The sequence below is a fragment of the Pipistrellus hanaki genome (genome assembly GCF_964339955.1).
Source record: "Pipistrellus hanaki genome assembly, chromosome: 4".
In the NCBI taxonomy this organism is placed as follows: Eukaryota; Metazoa; Chordata; class Mammalia; order Chiroptera; family Vespertilionidae; genus Pipistrellus; species Pipistrellus hanaki.
Window position 1 is genome coordinate 37,042,501 of NC_140506.1, and position 11,770 is coordinate 37,054,270.

At 41.6% G+C, this 11,770-nt stretch overlaps 1 pseudogene across 1 annotated transcript; it reads right to left on the reverse strand.

Annotated features, from left to right (window-relative positions):
• Nucleotides 1–7,831: 7,831 nt before the first annotated feature.
• On the reverse strand, nt 7,832–10,031 carry LOC311621083 (non-selective voltage-gated ion channel VDAC2-like; annotated as a pseudogene). Its single transcript has 2 exons — nt 9,263–10,031; nt 7,832–8,010 (listed from the first exon to the last, which is right to left on the reverse strand). The product of its transcript is annotated as a non-selective voltage-gated ion channel VDAC2-like (transcript).
• Nucleotides 10,032–11,770: the final 1,739 nt, after the last annotated feature.

The following is an 11,770-nucleotide window of genomic DNA, read 5'->3' on the forward strand; positions in this document are numbered from 1 at the left end:
TTAGATTCATGGCAGTGATTCTCAAACTTTAGGGTGTGTGGCAATCTCATGAAGGGCTTGTTAAAAATGCATATCCCCTTAATGGGTGAGGGATGTTAGTTGAAGTGATGGAAATGGTTCAGAACTAGATAGAGGTGTTGCTTGCACACCATGAAAAACATACTAAATGCTACGTTTACTTAACAATGGCTAACTTTATAATATGTCAACTTGAATAAATTTTTTTAAATTACAGGATCCTTGGATCCTTCTTCATGAATTCTGAAATCTTCATCCTAGGAAATTCTACCACAAATTAAATCACACTCCAATATGAGATCAGGAGAGAGGACAAGGCAGGTTCCTCCGAAGGTCCCTCACTTCCTCCCTGCCCCATGAATGCCCTTCACTCTTTTTCTTGGGGAAATCAGAATTTCCCCAAGTAATTCTGATGCAGGTAGTCCAATGACAGACATTTAGAAACATCTGAAGGACATCTCTTACCGTAATACATTTTACATTTTGTCAGATAGAAAAAAGCTACTAGAGTTGGGCATCAATTAATTCTGTCAGTTGTGTGAAGAAAATACTTAGAACTTGAGCTGGGAAAAACAGACTTTCAGTACCCAAACATTACTAGCTTCTACATATTTTACAATCTTTCTTAAACTTCTTTCTTGAAGCTTCTTGTGAGAGTGGACACAGGAGGAAGCCCAGAGCCCACCTGGGGTCATGCCAAGCACAGATACTAGTTTGGAAAATAACATTTCTCAATAGGCAGATGCATTTCTGAAAATAAAATCCACGTTAACACTAGAAAGGGCCCTCTTACATCTGTCTACTTGCGCAGTTCTGTAGGTTGAGAGCCCTTGGCCAAGATTAGGCAAACATTACTCATTTAGAAAATAGCTGTTTATGGTCACCAGCCCACATGGGCTAGAGGCGATCTAGTGTGCTTTCGAGGTCTGTGCCCGCCCTGATCAATCTGAGCTCTAAAAGCTACTACTATCTCAGACATGTTCCTGAGAGACTCATCTAACTTCTCCTCACTGACCTGCCTTAAAGAAATGCAGGGAGCCCAGACGGTAAATCCACTAAGAAGATCACTTTCACAGAAAGCAATGCTATTGGGGACTGGCCTAGCAGGCAGCTGCAAGCCTCTCTGTGTTTGGGTGCTCTCCTAATCAAGCAAGGCCAAGCTACCTTATGTGTGGAACTGCAACTAGTTAGGTTCCAAACCTTGTGTGAGTCTAAGACGACTGAAAAGATGTTTTGTTTTGTTTTTAAAAGAAAGAGTTTTTTCCTCAAAAAATTTAAAAATATAATTACCATATGATCCAACAACTCTACTTTTAGGTATATACATTAAGTGGCCAGATTATTATGATCTCTGAACGCATAATAATCTGGCCAATCTAATATGTATATTAGAGGCCAGGTGCATGAATTTGTGCATGGCCATGGGGAGGGGACATGGGTGGTTGGCCAGCCTGCCTGCTAGTTGAACTCCTGGTCGATGGGCTAATTTGCATATTAGCCTTTTATTATATAGGATATACACTGAGTGGCCAGATTATTATGCGTTCAGAAATCATACTAATCTGGCCACTCAGTGTATATACAAAAGAATTAAAAGCAGAGTCTCCCACAGCAATTAGACAAGAAGAAGAAATAAAAGGCATCCAAATTGGAAAGGAGGAAGTAAAAGTGTCAATATTTGCAGATGACATGACATAGTATATAGAAAGCTATAAAGACTCCACCAAAAAACTACTAGAACTAATAAATAAATTTTATAAAGTAGAAAGATACAAAATTAATATTCAGAAATAAGTGGCATTTTATACACCAATAATAAATTATTAGAAAGAGAAATTAAGAAAATAATCCCATTTATTATTATAAAAATAACAAAAAATAAGATACCTAGGAATAAATTTAACCAAGATCTATACTCAGAAAACTAAAGGTAACTGAAAAAAGAAGTAGAGTAAGATATAAACAAATGAAAGACTATACCATGTTCATGGATTGGAAGAATTAACATCATTAAAGTGTCCATACTACCCAAAGCAATCTACAGATTCAATGCAATTCCTATTAAAACACCAATGGCATATCTCACAGAACTAGAACAAATATTTCAAAAATTTATATGGAACCATAAAAGTTCCCGGATAGCCTCAGGAATCCTGAGAAAGAAAAACAAAGTTGGAGGTATCACACTACCAGTTATCATACTATACTACAAGGTCATTGTAATCAAAGCAGTCTGGTACTGGCATAATAACAGACATTTAGATCAATGCAATAGAACAGAGAGCCTAGACATAAACCCATGCTTTTATGGTCAATTAATATTTGACAAAGGAGACAAGAGCATACAATGAAGTAAAGATAATTTTTTCAATAAATGGTGTTGGGAAAATTGGGTAGGTATATGTAGAAAAATGAACCAGACCACCAATTGACACCATACACAAGTATAAACTCAAAATGGATTAAAAACAAATGTAAGTCACAAAACCATAGATATCCTAGAAGAAAATGTAGGCAGTAAAACCTCAGACATTTCTCATAGCAATAATTTTTTTGAGCTATCTCCTCAGGCAAGGGAAACAAAGAAAAATATAAACAAATGGGACTACATCAAACTAAACGGCTTTTTGCACAGCAAAAGAAACCATCAAAAAAACAAAAAGGCACCGAAACTGGTTTGGCTCAGTGGATAGAGCATCGGCCTGCAGACTGAAAGGTCCCGGGTTCGATTCCAGTCAAGGGCATGTACCTTGGTTGCGGGCACATCTCCAGTTGGGGCTGTGCAAGAGGCAGCTGATCAATGATTCTCTCTCATCGATGTTTCTAACTCTCTATCCCTCTCTCTTCCTTTCTGTAAAAAGTCAATAAAATATATATTTTTTTAAAAAGGCAAATTACTCAATGGGAGAACATATTCATCAATGATACATCTGATAAGAGGTTAATTTCCAAAATATATAAAGAACTTATACTACTTAATACCAAGAAAACAAACAATCCAATTAAAAATTAGGCAAAGGTTATGAATAGACACTTCTCCAAAGAGGACATACAGATGGCCAGACATATAAAAAGATGCCCATCACTAATCATCAGAGAGATGCAAATTAAAACCACAATGAGATATCATCTCATGCCTGTTAGAATGGCTATCCTATATAATAAAAGCCTAATATGCTAAGCATCTGGTTGTCTGGTAATCTAGTCGTCCATTCAACCAATCAAAGTGTAATATGCTAATGATATGCTAAGGTAGCTCAACCACTCACTATGATCAGCAAGCTAACCTGACATATGATCAGCAAGCTAACCTGCTGATTGGAGCGTCTTTTATGCAATGCAATTCCTATTAAACTCCTGGTCGATGGGCTAATTTGCATATTAGCCTTTTATTATATAGGATATACACTGAGTGGCCAGATTATTATGCGTTCAGAAATCATACTAATCTGGCCACTAAGTGTATATACAAAAGAATTAAAAGCAGAGTCTTTTATTATATAGGATATACACTGAGTGGCCAGATTATTATGCGTTCAGAAATCATACTAATCTGGCCACTCAGGGGACAGACGCTCCAATCAGCAGGTTAGCTTGCTCCCACATCCTTTCCTGGCCCCGATCATGCACTGGTGGGGTCCCTCAGCCTAGTCTGCGCCATCTTGCAATTTGGGACCCCTTGGAGAATGTCAGAGAGCCGGTTTCAGCCTGATCCCACAGGCCAGGCAGAGGGACACCATTGGGTATGATTTCATTCACTGAGCCTCTATTAATCAATAAATCAACAAACATTTGTTGGCAAAGATGCGGAGAAAAGGAAACCCTTGCACTGTTGGTGGAATGCAGATTGGTACAGCCACTGTGGAAAGCAGTATGAAGTTTTCTCAAAAAATTAAAAAATGGAACTTCCTTCTGACCTAACAATTCCACTTCTGGAAATATATCTAAAGAAACCCAAAATGCTAATTCAAAAGAATATATACACCCTTATGTTTATTGCAGCATTATGTACAATAGCATGATCTGGAAACAGTCCCAAGTGCCCATTGGTAGATGAGTGGATAAAGAAGTTGGGGTACATTTACACAATGGAATACTACTTGTCCGTAAAAAAAGAAGAAAATATTACCTTTTGCAACAGCATGTATGGACTTGGAGGGTATTATGTTAAGTGAAATAAGCCAGTCAGAGAAAGACCAATACCATATGATTTCACTTATATATGGAATCTAATGAACAAAGTAATTTAACAAACAAAACAGAAGCATAGATATATAGAACCGACTGACAGCTATCAGAGGAGAGGGAGTTTGAGTGCTGGATGAAAAAAGGTGAAGCAATTTTTTTTTATTTTTTTTTTAAGTAGAGTCTCAAAGAAATATTTGCACACCACGTCCATAGGAGCATTATTCACAATAGCCAAGAGGTGGAACCAACCCGGATGTCCATCAGCAGTTAAAAGGATAAACAAAAAGTTGTTTATAAATACAATGAAATATCAATCCACTTAAAAGAAAAGAAATTCTGACATATGCTATACTTGGATAAACCTTGAGAACATTATACTAAAGGGAAATAAACCAGTTACAAAAAGACAAATACTGCACGATTCTACTTACATGAGGTACCTAGAGCAGTCACATTCATAGAAAGAAAAGGCAGAAGGTTGCCAGGAGATGGGAGGAGGAAGCAATGCAGAATTGCTGTTCAGTGGGTATAGAGTCTGGGTTTTGCCCAATAAAAAAATTGTGGAGATTGGTTGAGTAACAATCTGAATTAATCTACCACTACTAAACCGTACACTTAAAAATGGTTAAGATGGCAAATTTAACGTTATATTTTACCACAATTAAAAAAAAAAATAAAGAAGTCCCTCATTTCCTCTCTCCCTCTCTCCCTCCTTCCTTCACTTCCTCCCTTCCGAATTTCTTCAGGATATAAGAGGTCCCCTTAACCTGACTCTGCTGACCAGCCTCCGTGCCCACACATTTTGGAGCAGAGTGCACCAAGAGTTTGTGAAGGTGCCCATTGGCTGCACAGGTAGATGACTGCTACCACCTGACCTCTCGGGGCTGCTCCAAAATTTTGGGCCCCGTGCCGTCCGCAGCATGGCACCATCGCACCATTGCAGCCAGAGCCAGATAGTTGGCAGCAGCAGGGTTTTCTGCTGGAACCTACCCATTTCCATCAGTGCAGTGGGCTCGAGCACAAAGTGCTGTCTACTAGCTCACGGAGTGGTGGATATTTAGGGAAACAGCAATTAGAGAAAGGGAGCCACGGGGAGGCGAAGGGCAAGTCATATCTGGGAAGAATTACCAGACAGGTTTTACCACCTTTATAAAATATGAACAACTGTATTGATCTGAGAAGAAAAAAAACAAAACAAAACAAAAAAATCCCTCACCCTTTTAGCCTTTTCTAAATTGAGATGATAGCACTGTTATGCATTAAAAGATGTTATCAATCCCAAAGAGCAAGTATGGTCTTTTACCAACTAATATCTGCTAAAATGTACCTGGCTGCATTGGAAATGTTGCAGCAGATTGGTGTGGCCGGGAATAATGAACCGCTGCACCCCATTGAAATGTAATTACACAGCCCTCTTGTTCTTAAACCTATAAGGTGAAAGAAAGATGAATAGTGAAAGTAAAAACCGCTGACCCTTCAAACTTTAATTTACGTTATGCATGCGCTCGCCCTTCTGATAGGTTTTAGAAAGGTCATAATTTAGGGTATTTTGCCGTTGATAAATGATCTGTATGTTTGTGTTCACACGCACCGATTGATTTGTTATAGCCAAAATATTGTTTCTATAACAACCCAAGGGCCCTTAACTAGACAAACGGCAAACTGAATCCGAGGGGAGGCCGAGGGAAATCTGGGCCTGCCTAGGAGGGGCTGGCCTTTGCCCAGGGACTCCAGGATGATGGAGTAGAGAGCCTGGGTGAGGATGCAAGGGTGAAATCATGGGAGGAGGGGTTGGTGGCCAGAGCAGATGGCGCGGTGGCTTTGGTTCTGGGCAGGTCCATTGGTTGTGGTCTCTTCAAGCCCTCTCGGCCCAGCATGGGTGGCTTCCACTGAAGCCAGAGCAAGTCTTATTGAGACTTTCAAGTTAAGCTCCCTTTGGTGCAAAGTAAGCCAGCGGGGTTGTTAGGGCAATTTTCCCGCCTTTCCAGCCTTGGAAGAGGCTCCTGTTTCCGGGCCCAGTTGATGCATTATGCATCAGGGCTGCCTGCAACTGACAGCCCCTCAGCCAACGTCGACTTGAAAAGCAATGGTGCTAATCAAAGCCGACACATTTGAATGTCCAGACACACACACAGAGAAATTTACTAATCAAAAAGTGTATTTCCTAGGGCTGTCTCCAGAGAAATCCGCGGGAAGAAATTGGAATAATTTATTAGCTTACAAGTTTTCGTTGACAGTTAGCCCAAAGCTATTTATCTCTGTAATAGAGAACGTCTCCAATGTGGCAAAATTGACCAAATCAAACAGCTTTGATCAGAAAATGAATCTGGCAAGCCTGCCTGTCGGAGGGTCCCAGGAGAAAGGGGGGGAAACAAACAAAAAGATTTAACAAGTGGTCAATCGGAGAAAGAGAGCAAGAGAAAGGGACTTGGGAGACAAACAGAGTGAGGGCGAAGGAGGCAGAAAAAGAATTTTGCAAAGCCACAGTCCCGGCTCTGGGACGAAGCGCTGAAGAAATATCTGGTGTTTCACATGATAACATTTAACATGGTGCTTGTGCATTCTCTGAGCCCTGCTGCCCAAACTGAGAAGTGATTTTTATGGTAACAAGATGATGACAAACTGCAGAGGGAAGGGGCTGGCTGCTGCTGGGCAGTGAAGAAATAAGCGCAGGAAAACCCAGAGAAATGGCTCTAGGCCCTCTCGCCCCGTGGATCAGCATTAGCCCATTTCTAGAAGGCGAAGGTGATGTGGACTCTACCCAGCCTGCCTCGGGGAGAATCAAGTGCTTGCCCATCAAGTATCAGGTTGGGTAAAGGACAATGTAACCATGTGTGAGTCCCAGGGGAGTCTGAGCTCCTCTCCTCCTCTCCCATGGGCAGTGCCAGGGAGGGCATAATGGGAACGACCCATGGGGTGGGAGCCTGCACCATCGCTTTCTACTCTACTCTCTTCTTCCAAATGGGATACACACTGCAATCAGGGAGAGCACCGAACACAGCATTAAGTCCAGTGGTGAATAGATGGATAAGATACTAGGGGAGACCCTTCAAACATCATAGAATTTCTTTACATATTAAAGTGGGTCTCTCTATCACCAAGGTCGACCAACTACCACCTTCCAATCCCAGGTATCTTCTGTAGTGAGCAACACTCCACTGCCAGCACCCAAGTGCATTCATTGGCAAGGTGGTTGCCGCATTCAAGTAAAATGATTTGGAGGATGCTCCAGAAGTCAATATATTTGTTCCCAGAATAAGGGCTGAAAACCATCATCAATATCACCACTCACTTTATTCTAGAGAAGAGGTTTGTATAAGTTTTTTGTTGTTATTAAAATGCACTAAAAAATCATGGTGAAGAGTTGGCAAAAGTATTTGCCAATCAAAAAACGCTAAAATATGAAGAAAGGCTTTCATCACAGCACATTCTGGGTAAGAATTGTTGTTGTTTTTAATGGTCAAGACTTATTTTTATTGTTGACACTACTACACATCCCCATTTCGCCCCCTTTTCTCCCTCTACTCAGTCCCTACCCTAACCCCTTCCTTCTGGCATCATCATAACTTGTCTGTGTCCTTGGGTCTTTGGCTAATCCCTTCACCTTCTTTCATCCTGTCCTCCCTCATCCCTCCTTCCTCCTCTCTAGAATTGTTTGATGGAGACTTGAGATGGTCAAGTAGACTTGAAAGGGAACACCATCTCTGAAGTCTGAGGACCCAGCTGGGATACTGTCTGCGACTTCCGTCTCGGGGACACACTCTCCTTCTATGTAAACCATGTTTTGGCCTGAATGATTATTTCCTGCATAACAGGAGTTGTTGTGGGAATCAAGAGAAATGATTACCAGAAATAATAAAATAATTCAAGTCCTGCACAAATGCTAAGGGTTATCACTACTGTTTTGTCATGGGGGAAGAAGGATGATCAGCAATTTGCTTGATCAACCAAGTCCAACCTAACTGAGGAAGGCAGTGTCAGGAAACTAAGCCGAGCATCCTGAGAGCTGGCTTCCCAGCCATGATTCTGGTGTTTTTCTTAGTAATAGGCATTGTGTCTTGTTTTTGTTTGTTTGTTTGTTTTTTAATATATTTTATTGATTTTTTACAGAGAGGAAGGGAGAGAGATAGAGAGCTAGAAACGTTGATGAGAGAGAAACATCGACCAGCTGCCTCTTGCACACCCCCTACCGGGGATGTGCCTGCAACCAATGTACATGCGCTTGTCCGGAATCGAACCTGGGACCTTTCAGTCCGCAGACAGACGCTCTATCACTGAGCCAAACCAGTTTCGGCAGCATCGTGTCTTGTTTTTATCTCCACCAGAGAACTGAGTTACAACCTCATAGGAAAGGGGTGACCAAATACCCGAAGCTTCTAGGATCTGTCTCCTTCAGGCCATGTGCCCTTCCTCAGCTATTCAGGGGAAAGATATAGTTGGCTTTAAATCTTTGCAGGCTCCCAATTCAGGTTAAAGTCCCATGTCTGATCCATATGTCTGTGTATTCTTAGAGTTATAACCCCTGGCTAATTGAGTGCTAAGGTAGATCAGCAATTTTGCTTGATCAACCAAATCCTACTTAATCTACTCTGTAAAAGGACTTTAGTGGACAATATCTGAAAGTGAAAGCGTTTCTAAACCATTCGAATGAAGACAATCAACTTGGTGTTATTGCTATTTTAGAGGGACTCGGGGGAAATAATATTGGGGCCAGTTCTGGGTTTGTTTGTTTGTTTGTTTCTATGATGACAAATAAGGCAGCTTAGCTGTATTTGACTAAAATTTGCAATCTGTATTGTGCAGGATAATGGGTTAGCTTGAGTATTTGAATCAGATCCTCCTGTGAATGCATCCAAATTGTCTCTTGTTTACAAGAATTACATTTTAATACTTGTCCTGATGTTGTGACAACATACCACAGATTTGCCCAGTTGTGTCTCATAGCAGCTTCCCTCTGATCCATGTTTACACTCTGCCTGGGAGCTGGACTAGCATACTGCTGTCTGCTGTATCCACAAGCCCCTTTGCCCTAGTCTCTCAGCAACCCCCACCTTACCTGGTTGGGACCTTTGCAGTGTTGGTGTGTGCTCTTCTCTCTGGTGACACAGAGTAGTGGGATCCAACTGATATTCAGCTGCAATGTCAAAGTGAGTGCAGCTGGTACCTGATGTCCAAGCAAGGTTTACTTAAGTATCACGATCTTCACATACTTTCTGATAAGTGGAGCCTCCAAATTCAGTGCCATCATTGACATTAGTGTGTAGCTGGAAGTCCCCAGTCCTGTAGCCCTCTGCAAAGTTATTCCTTATCAGCTTTGATTTGGCACTGTCAAAGGTCATCTGGCATCCAGCAAGCAAGCCCTCATAACAAAAGACAGTTGAGCCATGGATTGCAGGTCCAGCAAAATAAAAGTCAACACTGCAACCGAGGTTTACACATTCCTTCTTGTAAGAAGACTTACTTTACCACTTTTCTTGCCTGTGTTTGAAAAGGTGGTATCAAATGTTAGCTTCAAACCTAGACACACCTTGTCTTCAATTGCAATTTCTGTTCCCAGAAGGTTAGCAGTGTTCCATTTCTCTGTGAAAGACCATAAAAACCATTCATATTTGGCCTCCATGGTCCCGGTAACTTTACCAGTGTCTGTACTAGATGAGCCAGATGTTGAGAATTTTACGCCACTGCATGAAATTTTGTTTGCACGTGCAGTTTCACCAGCCCAAAATCAAATCCTTTGTTGAAAACATCTCTGGCAGCGTTGTCAAGGTCAGCACACGATGGGGAATACACATTGGCTGCTGTGCATCTCTGTCCATAGCTGCCATGGCAAGGCCAAGGGAAGAGGTGATTTGTTTCTAAATGGCCATGTGGACTGATGGCAATCCTGCCTGCTGGGTGGGCCACCTTGGTCTATCGGCGGGGAGTGGGGGGGGGGGGGGAGAGGAGGAGGAGGACAGAGGGCAGAAAGGACAGGTTGTCTTTATATGTTGTTATAGGTGACTTTGCCTTTCCTTTCTGCCTTGGCTGGTCACACCCTGAGAACCTTGTGTTCCCATTGGCATCTGTCTCAGTGGTAGTTACTCAGTGAGTGATTGTCCACTAGCTGACTTTCAAATTCTTGCAAATCCACCAAGCTAACTAGGATTCAGTACCACATTTAACAGTTAAGAGAAGCACTTGATTTTCAGAAACTTTGTCATCCAAGGTTGACAATTACAAAGGGCATAATCATTCATTTTAGGGTGTGGTAGGAAAATAATAACACTGCCTAAAATGCTGAGATGATAAGTTATCATCTCAGCATTTTACCTTCCCTTTTATGTGGCACTACCTCCCCTTTTATGTGGCACTCAATAGTTAAGACTTGACTTGTGTAGATTATTTAGCAGATACTGACTGAGTACCTACTAGGTGGCAGGCGCAGACCTACAATTGAGGTTATAATGATGAACAGGTAATAAGAAAGTTAACACATCATTTTCAAGTATAGTAATTTACATATTTTATAAATTTTTTAAAATACATTTTTAATGGTTTCAGAGAGGAAGGGAGAGGGAGAGTGATAAAAACATCAATGAAGAGAGTCATTGATTGGCTGCCTCCTCCACACTCCATACTAGGGATCAAGTCCTCAACGCTGAGGACTTGTGCCCTGACCAGGTATTAAAGCATGACCTCTTGGTTCCTAGGTTGATGTTCAACCACTGAGCTATGCAAGCTGGGTTCATTTTTTCTTTATTTCTATGACACTTCATTCTTCTGGTTTTCTACCCAGTTCCTTCTGGGGCTAACCCTTGGTCTCTTCTCAGATTTTCTTTACTCTCTCCCCAAGTGATCTCACTAGCTTCTAGACACACAGGTGATATTAAAGCTAGAAGCTAGTGAGAGAAGCTAGATGATCTGGGGGCTCTAAGGAGGCATCTCCCCTAGCTGAAGTCTAAGACTTGCCCAAATTCAGAAAGCTAGTTGTCAAGTCTTGCAGATCTCAAAGTCTTGCCAGTCCAGAGATATTTCCAGGATGGCAGGCACTATCCCAGAACTGAGAAACCTGACTTATCTTTGTACCTCTCAACTCCCCACCCAGGTCTTGAGCCACAGAGGATTGTGTCATTTCAATGTGCTATCACAAGACAAGAGTGTTTTCTTTTCCTACCAAACCGGTCATGTTTCCTATAGACGGGTGTGTGTGTGTGTGTGTGTGTGTGTGTGTGTGTGTGTGTAAGGCTTGCCCCTGGCATGATTCACTCATTCTCTGAGGCATGAGATTTGATTACCAGTCTTTTGATATGCATGACAGCAAACGTTAATATTTGCCACAGAATTATCTGGCCCCCTTTGAAATTCATCTACAATGTCAGGCTCTCTGACCCCTAGAGGTAGGGAATGCCACAGGCTGACTTCATGCCACTTAGTGCTGCTGCCTCCTCTATAGCAACAAAGCCTTCTTGAAATATAAGACATAACACCAAAGACGTGCCTGATTCCTGGGGTAAATATTACAGTTCATTGAAGCACCAGCTTATTTTATAAAATAACCAGTTAGCAACGATCTTAGTCTCCCACC